At 39.7% G+C, this 18,610-nt stretch overlaps 2 protein-coding genes across 6 annotated transcripts in view; one reads left to right on the top strand and one right to left on the bottom strand.

Annotated features, from left to right (window-relative positions):
* Positions 1–18,610, bottom strand: part of zmat3 (zinc finger, matrin-type 3) — a 181,093-nt gene that overhangs the window by 15,858 nt on the left and 146,625 nt on the right. The window lies entirely within an intron of this gene.
* Positions 1–18,610, top strand: part of si:ch211-247n2.1 (calcium-activated potassium channel subunit beta-2) — a 160,833-nt gene that overhangs the window by 91,386 nt on the left and 50,837 nt on the right. The gene's annotated exons all lie outside the window — the stretch shown is intronic.

Here is an 18,610-nt window from a genome sequence, read left to right as displayed (position 1 = left end):
CACAGGTGCATGTTAATTAATTGATTATGGTTAATTGAACATGCATGGAAAACATTGTTTAAACCCTTTACAATGAAGATCTGTAAAGTTATTTGGATTTTTAAAACATTATTGTTGAAATACACAGTCCTGAAAAAGGGACGTTTCTTTTTTTGCTGAGTATAGTTTTGCAAGGTTAAAACCAGAAGCATTCATTAATCTTTCATCAAAACTAAAAAAGAAAGTCGTAGTCAAACAAGCCTAGCAAGATATTAAAACCGAAACACTTTCAAAAAATCATACACCAAAGTGTTTCAGGTACTTTTAACAAGGGGTTGGAGTGATGTCACCTTAAATTGTATCACTCTAGTGACATCACATGATGTGACTTCTAGGAGAATGGCCAAGTCATTGCAACCTGCCTCCTAGCAAGCTCTAGGGTGGCACACATAAAAAAACAATATGTCATTACAGAAAATATAAAACATAAAGGTTCCAGCCACAGCAGCTCCCTAAACGAACAGGTTGCCGCCCCACAAGTGCTTGACATGCAGTGGATTTCAGTGCTGTCATTCTTCTTCTACCTATTATATAATCGACTTTTTTAATTGGCCTTGTGCTCAGGAGACGTTGCTGCTCTTCTTTTTTTCTTTTTGCCATGCCACGCTCTTGATCAGTGTGCCTAATGTTTTTGCAGAGGTTTCAACTGCCATAAGCTTTTGATTAAGACCAAGATTAAGGTTGTGGTTCTCAAGTAATCATGCAAAAAACAGACAACACTCTTAGCATGTTATATATTGACTCTTCAAAAATCCAAGAATGCAGTGCTAAAAAGAAGTCAGACACGTGTAGAACCGGATGCTGCCTTGAGTCAGTTCTGCTGGAGTAGGTGCCTGCTGGAGATGGATTAAGCAGACTAGATAGATGGAAAAATTGATGGATAAGTAAAAAAGACGCATATTCAAAACTAGACAAAAAAAAAACTTAAATGAGAGTTGATGTGCTTTTGTTTAGCAAAAAATCTGCCAATATTTCTTAAATTAACCTAAACAATCATAAATACAAATTTTTTGGTAAGTCAATAATTAAAAAAGATAAGTCAATGATTAAAACAAGATTTAATGGTGATAGAAATACTTTTCACTTTGTAGTGCAAACATCTACATTATCTTTTTACCTTACTTTAGCTACTTACTTGCCTACGTCTATGTGACCGATACCTTTTTAGGTGCCACTGGCTCAAAAACTGAAGATTACCACAGGTATGAATGGTATGTTGTGGATAACATGGAATATTTTAGAAGATTTATCACATATAACCGACATGTCAGTTTTTAAGAAGGAACAGGAATCAGGATACTTCAGCATATAACCAGTAATCACCAAAAAAAACAGTGTGACTACAATGTGAATTTAATAATATCTCAGTTACGTCTGCTAGTGTTTCAATCAGAGGCAGCGTTAAAGGTTCGATGAAGTCAGCATGTGGAGTATGTAATTAACAGTCTCGACAGGGTTAAATATCGTTTTTAATATCTGCATACACCCTCTGCCCATGAAAAGTCAGCAAGTTTCATTTTTTAACATTGTTTCCTGAGCCATCAGTTGCAATTCCAAAAACGTAATGGCATGAGAAATTATTTTTTCAAAGTGTCTCCCAGTTTCTGTAGTATATTTAAGAGACACTCTGTGATGGTAAAGTGCAGAAAAGGGAATTTCTTGTCCCTTCCTGGCAGGCTTACCTTCTATCATTTAACTATTAGTTCAAGTATTTTCAAAAGTGAGTTTCTCTCTGTGAGTGGCATCAAATTTCCACTCTAAAGGTTGAAACACCTCGGTCATTACACTTCTGGATTCCTATTTGACCTTTCTAAATCAAGTAAGATGCCCTACTAGAGATTTCATCTTTACATTTATTATTAAGCACATGTGCTTTATGTACAGCAAAAGACAAAGAAAGAAAAATGTCATCTATTGATAATGGAGTACAGTTACTAAAATGGTGATGGTCATAGTGCACTCATAGTACCTCCATAATTATTTGATAAGTGAGGTGGGGTTTCAATCCACCATGTGCCCATAGAACTGAAATCTGGTTGGAATCCTACTCCTTGTTTAACCTCATGACACTCAATTATTCTAGGTTTCTACTTACCTACTCCTGGATTTCTTAAATGGTAATAAATATTATTTCCTTCCATCTCAATTTTAATTTCAGAAACAAAAAGAAATCACAGGGAGTGAGATCTGGAAAATATGAGAGTTGTGAAACAACAGCCAGATTGTTTTTGGTCTAAGATTCTTGAACTGGCAATGTGGTGTATGCATGCCCATTGTCATGGTGGACAAAGCAGCTTTGGGAGCACCACTTCTTTAATGTATAGTCACTGATTAACAGTCTGTTCACAGCAAAGGAAATCTTTATGAATAAGTTCATCAGTGTTGAAAAATATGATCATCATTTTCTCTTGAAAATCTGCATGGTGGCTTGGAGAATAAAAAAATTGTCCATGTCACCTGAGCAATTATACAATAAATGGCAAACATGAACAACTCAGCATGATGTCACTTTGTGAACTGATCAACTAGACTTGAAGGCACACAATATCTAGCAGCATATTCAATAACGACTCCCGACTCCCATGTTATTGACCGATTCAGGAATTTCTGGGTCCCCCCTCATGCTTAGGATTTATACCCCAATTGACTCCAGTTTTTATTTCTTCATGATTTTATGCCTCTGTGCTCCACATTGCAACAAACCCCAACAACTTATCTGACATCTCTCTTATTAAAGCCATAAAACTTTATGAGATTTACAAGAAATCTCTTTTTTTCACGAATTGTTGTGCAGCAACAGAACAATTTTTGTGCAGTACCAATCTATGTAAGTAGGGTGTTCACTTTTGGTTTCATGCTGTTGTGTACCTTACTGACTGAGAGAAATTCATAACAGCATAAATAACAGGAAACACTTCAGTCCATCAAGCTAGTATGGTTAGCTAATAGCAGAGTTTTTCCATTATCTCATCCAGATACCTTTTCAAGTTGTCAAGATTTCTTATTCAATAGTTTATTACTAATTCCCTCAACATTCTGTGCTCAGAAGTGTTTCCCAGATTTCATCCTAAATGCTTATCCACTTAATTTCAAATTTCAAAAAATGGTAGCTTTTCCTGTGTTCATCGATACCCGCATGCACTAATGCATACATTTTTTTTTCAGTTTATTTTTGGTAAACCAATTATTCTTCACAAAGTTGTTTTTTGGCACATTCTCCATGAATGTAATGATTAGAGGGGAGACTAAACTTAACTGCTCTTACTACTCTTTACTCTTAACTTTCCTCTCTCAGCTTTTTCTTTGACTATTCTCCAATCTTTCCAGACATTTCTCTCCAAAAAATAAATATCCCTTTCATCGCCTTTTTACTTTTTCATTTTTTTCCTTTAGGTATCAGTTAAAAGAAATACAATTTCAGTATCATTTAAAGGTCTCCATTAAATCAGTTGAAAGACTATTTCCACCGTCTCACATTATATATGCTGTGTGCGATTAGCTGGGTCTACTTACATCCCAATCACGACTGTTACTTACATCTTATTAGTGAAGAGTTATAGTTATCCTAGAAAATAGAGCGAATCAAACAGTTAAAAAGTGCAAAATATGAGCTGCAACAGAATGATCCTATAATACCTGTCTCTCAAATGTATTACTGTGGCATTCTGGGATAATGCTGGCAGTGTTTGATCAAAAAGCAACATGCAATTACTCTGAAAGAAAAAGTTTTTCATAAGGTGGGTGCCATGTTTTATAATAAAATCCTTTGTTTTGAACTTGTGACTATATTTGTGATTTTTTTTTTTTTTTGGATAATGGACAATCTGTCAGGCAGACTGCTGTTTGTAAGACTTAAGGACTGTATTTCTGATACGGATGTGAACAACACTGGAGCATCACAAGGAACAGTCCTGTCTCCTTTTCTCTTTACTCTGTACACCTCAGACTATAAATATAACACCAGGTCATGCCACTTGCAGAAATACTGAGATGATTCTACACTTAATGGGGTGTATTGATAACGGCAATTAGACAGAGTATATGAGTCAGGTAGAGAATTGTTTCTTGATGCAGCAAGAATTGTCTGCATCTTAACATCATAAAACCAAGGAACTGGTTATTGACTTTCACCACACCAACAGCCTCTATGTCTGGTCACTATTCAAGGAGTGGATGTAGAGGTGGTCCATTTTATTTTACATGGTGTGTCCACATTAATAACAAGCAGGACTGGTCTCATAACACAGAGGAATTATGTAAGAAAGGGCAGAGCAGGCTTTTTTTCCTTGGGAAACTGCATTACTTTAATGTGATGGCCAATGTGATTTTATACACTGGTGTGCTGGGCTGGTAATATCATTTCAAAAGAGGCCCATCAAATCAGTAGGTTATTTAAAAAGGCAGGCCCAGTTATGGAACGCGCTCTGGACCCCTTGGAGTTAGAAGCAAAGGAGAAAATTAAAACAAAACTGAGCTGTGATGGTACGGGCTAGCTCGATGCCCCTGTAGCATCTAGGAGCCCCATGAACTCACCACTGTCTGTACCAAAACCAAGATGAGCCAGGTAAATGAGGACACACATGTAGCAGCAAGGGGTAGGTGCATCAAGAGCTAAAGTGCTTTTATTAACACAAGTGCAGTGCAAAAAGGTCCATAACAAATAAGCCATTAAAAAAGTGAAGGTGAAGGTTAAAAACAGGTCAGTAATTCAATAAAAACACTGGAGTTATGAGCCCCAATGTTGCCCTTTTACAAATGGCACTTCCTCCCCTTACCCAGTTCAGACCTTGCAGGAGATGAAGCTGTCCTCCAACAGTTGCAGTCAACTATCAAATCAGAGGCCTGGCCTGATGTCCCTGGCTGCACAGCAGGGATCCCCATCTGAGCCCAGGCCCAAGTCCCCATTGTCCATGGCTGTCGATAGGGCTCTCAATCCAGAGATCACATGTCTCCAACCACCAGTCACTCTGTGTCTGTGGGTGACACCACATTTTGAGCCACTCCTACTCCCAGGTAAGCAATCAGTAGAAACACCATTTCCTCAGTTTCAGGCTCCTGTCACCCTATACCCCCAACCCCAAATCCCCCCACTCCTTGCTGCATGGGAGCTCTTGCTTGCTTGCTTGCTCTCTCACCCTCTATCTTCCCTCACTATCTCCCTCTGCTTCTCTCCCTTTAATCTCCATCTCTTCTTCAACTTTCTCCCTTCTCTCTGTATCGTTGGCCAGGTCTTTTAATTCTTCTTTTCATATTTTTCTCTATTTTTCCTTTCTCATACCGACCCTTCCTTAAATGCCTCCGTGGGCACAGTGTCTCAGTCGTGGACTGTGGGAAGCCAATGAAGCAATTAAGACAGAGCAGGTGTGCTCCATCACAATCACCACACCAACTTTCCGAAACTGAGCGAGCACACACACCCACTGAGATCAAGCCAGTTATTTCATTATTTATTTATTTTAAAATGGACTGCTGTTTAGCCTCGCTATACCAAATGAGTGCCATTATGAACAATGCTGCATAACCTCTCTCTGACAAACTAACACTGAGTACTTTCAGCCAATGTATTATTCAGCTGATGTGTGTCAAGAAATACACAGTGTACCTATCTATCTATCTATCTGTCTGTCTATCTATCTAACTGTTTGATTCAAGCTTTCTTGGCCGTCTTCACAGAAGTCTTCCCCAGGTCCTAAATATGCCTTTCTTAGCTGTGCTCATAAGAGTTTTGTGTTTGTCTATTGTCTTTATAAGTCAGTTATTTAGTTATTTAGGTGCATAACTGCTATATGTCATAAAGCCAATGGAAATGTTTTTGGCATGTTTCGGCCCAACTCTTTTTAGAAAAGCAATCAACCATATAATCCATAAAGTACCATCCAGAAGCACACTTGCAAAAAGATTGGAGTTCAAAAGTAGCTTCTTGGTAGAGATGATGGTTCCTTTGTTTACAAGGATGTGGGAAAACCATGAGATTTTATGCCAACTACTTATTGTCATGACTGCTAGGACAACAGTGAATGGCAAAGCCAGACACACACTGCTTTTGGGTGAATTCACAGAAACACCATTACATGTATCATATAAGCTCATACCTCACTAGGTATCAACAACAGACAGTGGAAACAAGTGAGAACTTGATGCAGATCCTCCCAATTTCAGACAGACAATTAATGCCATGTCTAGGAACAGAAAAAAATATAGTCCTTCTCCATTTTTATACATCATGTGTGTATTTCTATGTTACAATGTCTGCAATCAGTCCTTAATATGTATTTTAATATTTACGGCCAGCCTGTACAAAGCTTAGAGAATCATTGTTTTTAATCGTAGTGCTCTGTGTTTTTAGATTATTAAATAGCAGCAGAAAAATGGATAATTCATATTCCTTTGATGGTGGAAGGAGGCTCCTTGGTGAACGGGAAACAGTGTGAGATTCCTGCATGCTTGAAAATGGGGCCTTTGGCTCAGACAGAGGAAATACAGGAAGCATGTAACTGTAATTATGGCTTTATCTTAGCCAGAAATGCCAGAAATTTCAAAAAATAAATATTTTATTACCTGTAATTCGGCCTCGAAGTGGGCCTTATTGTTCATACTTGGGTACCAACAGTGTTTGTTGCATACTGACGGTGTTTTCACATTATACAAATGTAGCATGGCCTTTGAAAGTTCAAGGGGCGGTTCTTTTCTGGAATGCCGTTGCATCACACTGCTTGACACTCCAAGCAGAACACCATGAACCCCCCCAAACTGCTTCCTGTTATTCAATGGAATGTCATTCTGTTTCGCTGCTCAGAACTCCAAACAGAACCTTGTACCCCCCACTTCGATCAAATATCACTACATCTCACCATTCAAAATTCCAAAGGGGAACCCCACCCTGGTTCTTGATCAAATGGTTGCGAATCACAGCACTTGAAGCTCCAACACTTAGGTAAACCTACTGTACTTCAACCACTGCCTGCAATGCCCAACCATGTTTCAACATTTGTTCCATTAGCTGCCAACACACTGCTGAATCACTCTTAGAGTAATCTTAAATGATTCTTGGGTAGAAATTTTTGTATCAGCCACTGAATCTGAAGAAGGTAATTTGAACTCTTACCCCATCATTCACTACAATAGTAACAGTATTGCAGCATGGGAGCTTGAAATTAGCCTTGGTTAAGAGCTGGGTGAAGTGTGCAGTATTCACACAAAATCAAGCCATACGGTCAAAGTAGTGTGACAGGAGTCATCTTTGACTCATCTGAATATTTGATTTGACTTCAGATTTTGTTTTTTTGTCCAGCGCCTCTGCTGTTTGTTTTGGTTTTTTTTTACTGTCCTTTTGGCCATCTGGACTTACTTTAGTCTTTGTTACTTAGTCTTATTTTTGTTTCATATAAACATTTCTTTCTTAATCTTGTAAAGTACTTTGAGCTACACCATTTGTATGAAAATGTGCTACATAAATAAATGTTACTGTTGTTGTTGTTATTTACACGACTGACACAGAAGAAGTTTAGTTTCCGGGACAGTTTCTACCCACAAAATCATGAGATTTCTGAACACTCAATTATAAGAATTCAAATATTGTATGCATATATATCCTTATATATAATTTGATACTATCCATATATATGGTGTTTGCATCAATACCCCGTATGTATGGTGTTCGCGTCAATACCCCGTATGTATGGTGTTCGCGTCAATACCTTGACTCAATACAAGTTAAAACCATGCAATGGGACTCTGCTTCTGCAGATAGAACATAACGTGGCAAATGCGGACGCAGAATTGCATGATTGACTAAGAATGTTCGAATGCTTCAGTGATGCCGCTGGACGGCCGAGTATAGTAAGCCGGTGTTGGTTCGAGCAGATAACAGTAAGTTCAGTTGGTTTTTGGAATGTTGGTTTGGCAGGGTGTACTTTCCAGGACTAACATCGTCGATTGACTTTAACCCTTCGACAGCTCCGGAACCATAAGTAATTTAGAACGTATCGCCATTTGCTTGGTACGTCGAAATTTATCTTTGGGCAGTTCAGTTTTGGCATCTGTCCTTCTGACATCTATTGGCAAACTGAGTAATGACGGCTGGGTATTAACAACGGTCATTGTTTAAATTTTAGCCGATCTCAGATTTAAAATGACCACACCAACATAATTATTACTCCAACTCTGATTAGAGTCGTAAAATACGGTTTGTTTTGAAAATTTGCTTGCCGGAAAAAATCCAATGAGATGCACCGAAGAGCTGAGTTCATGTCTCACAGCCCCGTTTAAACAGGAAGCTCTTCATTACATTGGCCAAATAGCTCTATTTTAAGCACAAATCAGTGCCATGATAACAAAATCATTTCAAATACTTAAAAAAACAAATAATTCTTTGCAGAGAAAGTATGGATTTCACAAATGTAGAACTTGTAGCCTGATTCAATCGGGCTCCCAGTCGCTAGTCTTATATATAAACGCCTACGCATGGAAGGGTGTCTGTCTGTCCAGCCCAGAAGTGAGAGGTGGAGTCAGGGTAAGGGATCCACCACAGAGGAAACAGAAAACTCGCTTAGCCGCTAACAAGTGAGGCCAGTAGGTCATCAAAACGAAACCTCAGAAGAAAGACAAAGTCACTTATCCACTAACATTGGCAAAACGGTATCCCTTTTACTTTTCCTCCTGCCGCTAATACACAAGCAAGACGGCAAAATGAATCCTCCTAGGAGAGAGATGCCCAGAGTAGTTCCTTTCAATTACCTGACATCTCTACATTTCAGTTTTTTTCTGACCATTTCAATAGTTTCTAGGGCACACGGGCTTACACAGCTATATACTGTATATATACACTCACCTAAAGGATTATTAGGAACACCTGTTCAATTTCTCATTAATGCAATTATCTAATCAACCAATCACATGGCAGTTGCTTCAATGCATTTAGGGGTGTGGTCCTGGTCAAGACAATCTCCTGAACTCCAAACTGAATGTCAGAATGGGAAAGAAAGGTGATTTAAGCAATTTTGAGCGTGGCATAGTTGTTGGTGCCAGACGGGCCGGTCTGAGTATTTCACAATCTGCTCAGTTACTGGGATTATTCATGCACAACCATTTCTAGGGTTTACAAAGAATGGTGTGAAAAGGGAAAAACATCCAGTATGCGGCAGTCCTGTGGGCAAAAATGCCTTGTTGATGCTAGAGGTCAGAGGAGAATGGGCCGACTGATTCAAGCTGATAGAAGAGCAACTTTGACTGAAATAACCACTCGTTACAACCGAGGAATGCAGCAAAGCATTTGTGAAGCCACAACACGCACAACCTTGAGGCGGATGGGCTACAACAGCAAAAGACCCCACCGGGTACCACTCATCTCCACTACAAATAGGAAAAAGAGGCTACAATTTGCACGAACTCACCAAAATTGGACAGTTGAAGACTGGAAAAATGTTGCCTGGTCTGATGAGTCTCGATTTCTGTTGAGACATTCAAATGGTAGAGTCAGAATTTGGCGTAAACAGAATGAGAACCTGGATCCATCATGCCTTGTTACCACTGTGCAGGCTGGTGGTGGTGGTGTAATGGTGTGGGGGATGTTTTCTTGGCACACTTTAGGCCCCTTAGTGCCAACTGGGCATCATTTAAATGCCACGGGCTACCTGAGCATTGTTTCTGACCATGTCCATCCCTTCATGACCACCATGTACCCATTCTCTGATGGCTACTTCCAGCAGGATAATGCACCATGTCACAAAGCTTGAATCATTTCAAATTGGTTTCTTGAACATGACAATGAGTTCACTGTACTAAAATGGCCCCCACAGTCACCAGATCTCAACCCAATAGAGCATCTTTGGGATGTAGTGGAACGGGAGCTTCGTGCCCTGGATGTGCATCTCACAAATCTCCATCAACTGCAAGATGCTATAATATCAATATGGGCCAACATTTCTAAAGAATGCTTCCAGTACCTTGTTGAATCAATGCCATGTAGAATTAAGGCAGTTCTGAAGGTGAAAGGGGGTCAAACACTGTATTAGTATAGTGTTCCTAATAATCCTTTAGGCGAGTGTATATATATATACCAGGAGGACCTGAGGAGGGCTTGTGCCTCCTCCAGACCGCGAGGGGGCATCCGTCCTGGTTCTGTTGGGAGCCACGGGTCGAGGGCATGGAAGCCCTACCCTGTAGGGGCCCGTGGTCACCGCCAGGCAGCGCCCTGATGCCGGTTTATCCCGTACGGTCTTCGGCTGGGGCTGGAGCCCGGCCGGGACACCTTGGAGGACCAGAGGATGCCGTGTGCCTCCTCCAGACCGAGTGGGGGCGTCCGTCCTGGTTATGCAGGGGGCATCGGGTACAGGGCTTGGAAGCCCAGCCCTGTAGGGACCCGTGGCCACCGCCAGGCGGCGCCCCAGGGCCTAATTATTCCGGGAGCCCGGCACTTCCGCCACACCAGGAAGTGCCAGGGGGAACACGACCGGGGAGACACGGACGGCTTCCGGGTGCGCAGCCGGCACTTCCGCCACACAGGGGTGTGGCCCATAAAAGGGGCCGCCTCCCTCCAGTCAGCGGTGGACATCGGGAGGCAGTGTTGGCGAAGCTTGAGAGAGGACAGGAGGCGGCCAGGAAGGCACAAGAGACTGTGGGCCTGGACATTGGGGAAATCGGTGCGAGAAGGCACTGGGGGTGCACGTGAGCAAACTGTAAATAATATTGGTGTAAATAAACGGTGTGTGGGTGAAAATATGCTGTCCGTCTGTCTGTGCCGGGGCCAGCGTTCACAATATATATATATGGGTAGCACGGTGGCATATTGGTAGCACTGCTGCCTTGTAGTAAGGAGACCTGGGTTCGCTTCCCAGGTCCTCCTTGCGTGGAGTTTGCATGTTCTCCCTGTGTCTGCATGGGTTTCCTCCGGGTGCTCTGGTTTCCTCCAACAGTCCAAAGACATGCAGGTTAGGTGCACTGGCGATTCTAAATTGTGCTTGGTGTATGTGTGTGTGCCCTGCGGTGAGCTGGCGCCCTGCCCGGGGTTTGTTTCCTGCCTTGCGCACTGTGTTGGCTGGGATTGGCTCCAGCAGACCCCTGTGACTCTGTGTTAGGATATAACGGGTTGGATAATGTATGGATGGATAAATTTATATATTGTCATGCATACACATCACAGGGTCTTCTTCCGGACTTATTCAAGAGAGAGATGCTACTCCAGGACACAAGGGTGCACTGTTGCTATTGACATTATTCCTGTCTCCATCCACAGTTTATGTGGCATGCTATGTATATTTTTTTTTTGTGTTTTTTTTTTTGTGTATTGTATTTTTGCCAGCTGTTCTGAGAAGATATGAAGTAAGAATTTCTTTGCACTGTTCTACTCATGACAATGAAATTGACTTGACATGACTTCACAATCAGCCTGATATTTTACAGAAAAATTCCTAATTCAACACTGGAAGAGGCAGCAATGATAAACTGCTGCCTCATCCTAGACTGGATCTTGCTTTATGTCTTACACTGCTCAGTTCAGTTAATGGATGAATGTATAGCAGTAGATATAAAACAGACAGCAACAGCAAAGGACTTCAGAGAGCAAGATGAGGCAGAGACAAAGTTTGACAGCCTAGAGATTATTGTTTTAGAATTTATTAAAAAAAGACTCAACTCTCAACATTTGAACAGACAGTTCCAGAGAGAGGATCTAATAGATTATCACCCATGATTACCTACCTACCTACCTACCTACTGCACGAGTCACCCCACCTTTACATAGGCTAAGTGATGTTGACAAGTACTTGGGACTCTGCACTCAGCAAATCACAGAGCCTGGAGGATTTTTAAAGATTATCCATTAATTGTATATACATTGATATAATAAAGGCAATATGTTGCTCCTGATTAAAAGCTCCAGGAAGCTATGTTGAAAGTCCAGTGTTATTTCTCCAATTCCTGCATGGGCTTTAGGAAGTGAGGGTCTGCACATGAACGTGAATGACAATAAGATGGCATCACATCGAGGTTTGACCCCTGTCTGGTATCTGGCCCATCGTGAACCTGTGATTGGATGAAGGGAGTTGGAAAAAATGTGTGAAAGGACTGATATACTGGAGTTGAGCTCTTCATTAATTAATTTCTTTTTTAAATATTTTATTGAGAGAACTAAACACAAATATTAAAGCATAATGATGAACAAATGGCTGTGAATTAGGAATAAGAAGTACATTGAGCAAGGTGTTTTGTGTTTTCTTGTAAATAAAATGAAGTACTAGGGTGTTACATCTTGCCTGAAGAAGGGGCCTGAGTTGCCTCGAAAGCTTGCATATTGTAATCTTTTTAGTTAGCCAATAAAAGGTGTCATCTTGCTTGACTTTTCACTAAATAAAATGAAGATAGATATATTTTAAATTATTATCTGTTCATCATTTTGCTGGAGAGTGGAGGCTTGTATGTTGGTCAGACATTCAAGTATGAATTTCACTGTACTCTGTATACAGGGCAATTCAATGATTACTACTATTATTATTACTAGTACTACTACTACTAACTACTACCATATAGTTAAAGACACAATTGTACAATCAATGCAGTAAACCAGACCTTGTGCCCAAAACAATTCCATCATGTCATTTTTAAACCCAATTAATCCAGACCAGAGTCATAGGGGGTGCTGGAACCTATTCTAGCTAGCAGAGGGCACACGGCAAGAACAAACACTGGACAGGGGGCCAGTCCATCACAGGATGAACACACACATACTGTACATATGGGCAGAGTGGTGGCTCTGAGGCCAAGGATCTGGTTGCTGGTTCAAATCCCCATCACTGCCAAAAGAGATTGTACTCTGCTGGGCCTTTGGGCAAGGCCCTTAACCTGTAATTGCTCTGGGGCGCTCTGACCCCACAAAAAAAAACATAAACACTAGGGCCCAATTTAGTGTTGCCAGTTCACACTAACCTGCGTGTCTTTGCACTGTGGGCCAGAAACTGGAGGACACAGACACGGGGAGAACATTCAAACTCTATGCAGGGAGGACCTGAGACATGAACCCTGCTCTCCTTACTCTAAGGTGTGACAAAAAGTCTAGTCTGAAATTGCTCTTCCTGTCTATTGAAAAGCAAAAATGGTTTGGTGAAGACCCAGTATTCTTACTTTAGAATGGCATTAATTGATTTTTGACACATTCTAAAAAAAAATCTTGAACCATTTCTTGCATAGAAAATAAATATTTTTTTCAGGTTAAAATAATATATAGCTTGACTTTTCTATGGAGTTATGGTAGGTGGGTTAGGATTCTTTCAGTTAAGCAAAATGAATCTTCAAAGAATCAGTGTAATGTAGGTTACCAAAACAAATTTTTCATTGCACATTATTATTAAATAATGAATTCAGATTAAACAAAAGTGAACTCCAGAAACATAAAAAACAGAATTAATCATGCTGGTTAGTATCCTCTTTTATTGAATTTATATCAGAATACCTTACCAAAGACATTAAAACAATAAGCAATGAAGGTCACCTGGTAAAACCATTCAGCATTTTTAAACTATTTGATATCTCATATGAGTGGCACAAAGGCTAGCACTGTCACCTCGTGCATTTGGTGTTCTAGGTTTGAGTCATTATCCATGTGGTCTCTGTATGTTCTTCCCATGATTCCATGGGTGTTCCTCCCGGTACTCCATTTTTCCTCCCATATCCATAAAGACATGTGGATTAGGTTCAAATCGGCCTGTGTATGTGTGGGAGTGGGCCGTGAGGTGGACTGATATCTTGGTGGCCTGTACCTTTCCAGTGCTATTATCTGTATAATGGCCAGTGATGCCAAGACAGGCTCCTGCTCCTCATGACCCTGGCTTAGATTTAGCAAGTTTCAAAATGAATGAATGGTATCTTGTGTACAGAGCTATGACTATTATTCAGGCAGTTGGCAGCTACTTGTACCGAATGGCAATTAAGCATCTCTCTCTTTCTCTGCCTGTCTTTTTTTTAATATCCTCAGTGCTGCTGTCCTTCCCAGTTTACCTCGTGTGATGTCATTAGAGGTACAATTTCATGCAAGATTAGGCATGTAATTGTGTGTTAAATAAGGGAGGTGAGCCAGGATCACATAGCTAATGAAGTCAGAGCTGTTAATGATGCTACATATGGATGCTGTGCCCCTCTAAAACAATAAAGCAAACTTTACACTTTTGAAGTTAGGTACTTTTAAATGGATATTATTTACGGAGTTCTGAACAGTGCTGATGGAAAGGCTGCTTCATTCATTACATGCGTAAAAAGTCAGTTACAGCAGCTGAGCTAACATAGCAAAACAAACAGTAAAGATGGATTTTCCTTTTATAAATGACTAATTCTTCTTACATACTGTATTGTGTAAATATATTTCAGCCTGCCTGCATGTCAGCTTTATTGGTTTAGTGAAGTACCCATGCGATTATTAGTTCATGTTTGTATTATAACTAGAGCTTAGTATATGGAATATCTGGATTCTTAAGTGATACATACCTTAGAAAACAGACATTGAAAAAGGGAGGTATTATAGCATTTTGTTTCTGTTCAATCATGGCAGAAGATGGCAAAAGATAAATTTGGTATAGCATAGTTTTTGATTGTTCACATTGTTAAAATAATCTTCCCATATAGTCCAGCTGGTCAAGCTTGTGCAGAATGGGGTATGAGCATTTTTTAAATATAATAATCATAATTAAAAAGCATTACGACAGACATAACAGTGTGTTATAATCTTTTAGAAATTATCAGTGCAAAAATATTAAAGGAATATATTACCCAAAAATTATAGTTTTTTTACTTAACCTGTGTGGTCTTCATGTTTTCATGAAGAAATTACATTGAGAATATTGTAACTCAATGAGGCCCTGCAATGACCACTGCTGTACAACAGCAAAGAATATGAAAGACGTACACGGAAAAAAGAAAATAAACTGATCACGTAACTCATGTCGCATGCCCGATATCCATTCATATGGTCAAAACGTGCAAAATATGTGCATTTTTTGCTAAAATATTATTAGCTGTTACTTCCTAGAAAGATGGCATTCAAAGTAAACAGAAAAGATTTTGTTCCCACCATGCTGTGCGTTTAAATTGTAGATCTGTCTGTCCCCCTCATCATTGGTCAAGAGTCCTGTCTTCAATGAGCCCGTTGAGTTTGAATATTCAATATGTAGTTGTAGAATGCTGCACTGTGTTAGCCATTATGGATGCAGTGAGAAGTCAAGGAAAATGACACCTTTTATTGGCTAACTGAGCAGATTACAATATGCAAGTTATCGAGGCAGCTCAGGCCCCTTCTTCAGGCAAGTTTTAGTACAGAAACTTAGAATATTCAATATGTAATTTCTCCATTAAAATATGAGGTTACGTTTTTTTCTCTGTCACCACTATAAACTGAATGAGGCAAGTAATATTTACAAAATATATAATTTTTGGGTAGAGTAACCCTTTAAAAATATAAGATGTGGGAATGGCCGGAGATGCAATGGCTATATTATCAATATTATCATGCTGCTTGGTTCATAGTAAAGCATATCTGCTCTAATCTAATCTAATGTTACTGTATTATTCTAATTGTTTTGTGTTTTGCTATTCATATCTATATTATATCATACAATATCATTACATATTAATCTGACTGAATTTTAAGTAAGTAAAAATGTCATTCATCTCATTTAAATCCTTGCTTAATCGTGGAAATGGGTTCCAAATGTCTCTACAGTCTCTTTGGAACAAATGAGACAACTCAGTTACAGTATATAGCAAACAGTTTACCTCTGAATGATAAATTATGATTGGATTTCTCATGCTTTGGTAAAGCTGTTGACCAGTAAAGAAGAGTGAAATAATCCTTATTTAAAATATTTATTTGCTTCAATCTGTTCAAAGATAGATTCAAATTTCTGGAGGCTATATTTACATTGTACGATAGCTTACGTGCCATTAGACAGCAGATCATTAGCATACTGTTTATAATACACTTATCAAGTCATGACACCACAAGCAAACCCTTTAGGGTATAATTTGTTCCCTAAATGCCTTCTGAAGTCAGGATTGGTTTCCAAATTGCACCCAGTGTAGGTTAGGTACGCGTGCTCCTATAACACTGTTAAAGTTAGGTTCTTAAAATGCTCAGGTGCGTGACAAGAGGATGGTGTGATTTACCTATAGCATTAATGATAAAGTATGTATTTAGAGAACCTTTGGCAACCTGTTCCTACTCAGTACAATTCAGGCCAGATAAGATCTTGTTGTACTGACACCAGATCACAACAAGTATAAAGCTAAGAACTGGTAACTCTACATCCAAGTTGGAAACATTCAAGGACAAAAACAAGTTTGACTTAGCTCAAGGGCTGCTAAACAGGATTGGTGAAAGAGAGGCCTGAACATGAGAATAAAGTCAGCCTTACACTACAATATCCCATTGGCCCAAGGAATGAAGGAAGCACAAGACCGGCATACATTCAGCCTTGTAGGATGAAGAGCCCCCAGGATATTTAGACATACAAGATATCCATCCATTTTCCAACCCGCTGAATCCGAATACAGGGTCACGGGGGTCTCTGGAGCCAATCCCTGCCAACACAGGGCACAAGGCAGGAACCAATCCTGGGCAGGGTGCCAACCCACTGCAGGACACACATAAACACCAAGCACACACTAGGGCCAATTTAGAATCGCCAATCCACCTAACCTGCATGTCTTTGGATTGTGGGAGGAAACCGGAGCGCCCGGAGGAAACCCACGCAGACACGGGAGAACATGCAAACTCCACGCAGGGACGACCCGGGAAGCGAACCCGGGTCTCCTAACTGCGAGGCAGCAGCGCTACCACTGCGCCACCGTGCCGCCCATACAAGATATCTAGGCTCCAAACAGGCTAAGCTGCTACCCAATCTAGTTGTATCTATTATAATTTGTCACACTCATTTTACTTTGCTTCTGTTTTGGGAACATTTAGGAACCGTATGTTAAAGAATGTTACTCTATAATGTATGAATAAGGGTATAAACTCTCTCTCCTGTTTATTGTGGGACTCTATGTTCTCACCTGAGGCTACAGATATAAGAGAAAGAGACCAATCAACCACAATGATAATCATAAATCAAGCTGCAGATTGCAGCTGCATGTCAAGCTGGTGAGGGTAAACATATCTAGGGCTATAGTGGGGATTTGGGGCACTTTGTTCAGGTCTGCGTATTAAAGGGTCTAAAAGTGACAATAGGGTCACCCTAAGAGCCTTTGACAATAAAACGGTGCATTATTCAAAAATCTCTAACGAAATTTTCAAATGCAAAATAAACAATAGAAACATGTTCTGTAGGATAAATCCTGCTCAGGCCCTCTGACACATTACCACTTAATATAAACATTTTTATTTTTGCTATTGTATTCATTATTAAGTCATTTGCTTACAGAAAATAAACGTTGGTTACAAACCAATAGAGAAAATACTACATGGCTTGACAGGTTGGTTTAATCATATGACTGCATTTACTATTTACAAAGGAAAATAATAGGGGCTGAAAGGTCATTTAATTATCAGCCTTATCTGTGTCTTCTGAGTTATGCATTACTTCACTTTATTAGTTCGGCTCCAATGTATCTCAGCGGTAGAAGATTCCTGTTGTTCCATGACCTCTACCTGCCGAGCTTTGGCCAAGGTAAAGTGAAAAAAGTGTAATGCATTTATTTTAAACTCCAAAGTTTTTCAATCCAAATGCTAAACTTATGTCTGCTCAGGGGTCTGCGTCTTCTATGCATTCTAAAAATGGCATCCAACCATAACATAAAAAGATTATCCCAAGTTGATGATGATTTATGTTGCTATGTTGCCAAATACACTAAATAGCCAGTGCAGTATACTTGACTTTGTCATTCTTTTAATAGAGTTTGATTATATAGAAATTGCTTTAAAAATACAGTGTATTTGAACAATATAAAGATGACTAAGTATCTTAAAGTCATACACAATCTTTCAGTTCTATCGTCCATTCGGTACTTTCATGTATCACAGAACATGTAAGTAGTGTTGATGGCTCTAGGTCATTGGGATACCCAGATGCCTAAAATTATGTAAAGGAAATTAAATTCATAATGTGCATCACACAGAGCATTTTGTATGAGGGAAGAAACCAGAGATACAATCAAAGATCTTTTGCTGTTAAAGATGGTCAAGTCGTAATCCTAATTGAGGATGTAAGAGCTGCCCTTACCTTTATCGTTTTAGAACTACTACTACAGTGTTGTACCGTGTTAGCTATTATGGATGCCATAAGAAGTCAAGTAAAATTAAACCTTTTATTGGCTAACTGAACCAATTACAATATGCAAGCTTTCGAGACAACTCAGGCCTCTTCCTCAGGCAAGATGTAATTACAGTACATTACATTCCAGCCTGCTTGAAGAGAGGACCTCAGTTGTCTCGAAAGCTTGCATATTGTAATCAGTTCAGTTAGCCAATAAAAGGTGTAATTTTACTTGACTTCTCATTAGAACTACTACTAAAAAGTAAGTGATGCCTCAAGACAGGAACCATTTTTAGACAGTGGGACAATTAACCTTAGACATTTTTGGTGAGATTTCA

This window comes from Polypterus senegalus, chromosome 1 (assembly GCF_016835505.1).
Source record: "Polypterus senegalus isolate Bchr_013 chromosome 1, ASM1683550v1, whole genome shotgun sequence".
In the NCBI taxonomy this organism is placed as follows: domain Eukaryota; kingdom Metazoa; phylum Chordata; class Cladistia; order Polypteriformes; family Polypteridae; genus Polypterus; species Polypterus senegalus.
Note: the sequence above shows the minus strand (reverse complement) of the source record. Positions and strands in the feature narration are given on the sequence as shown.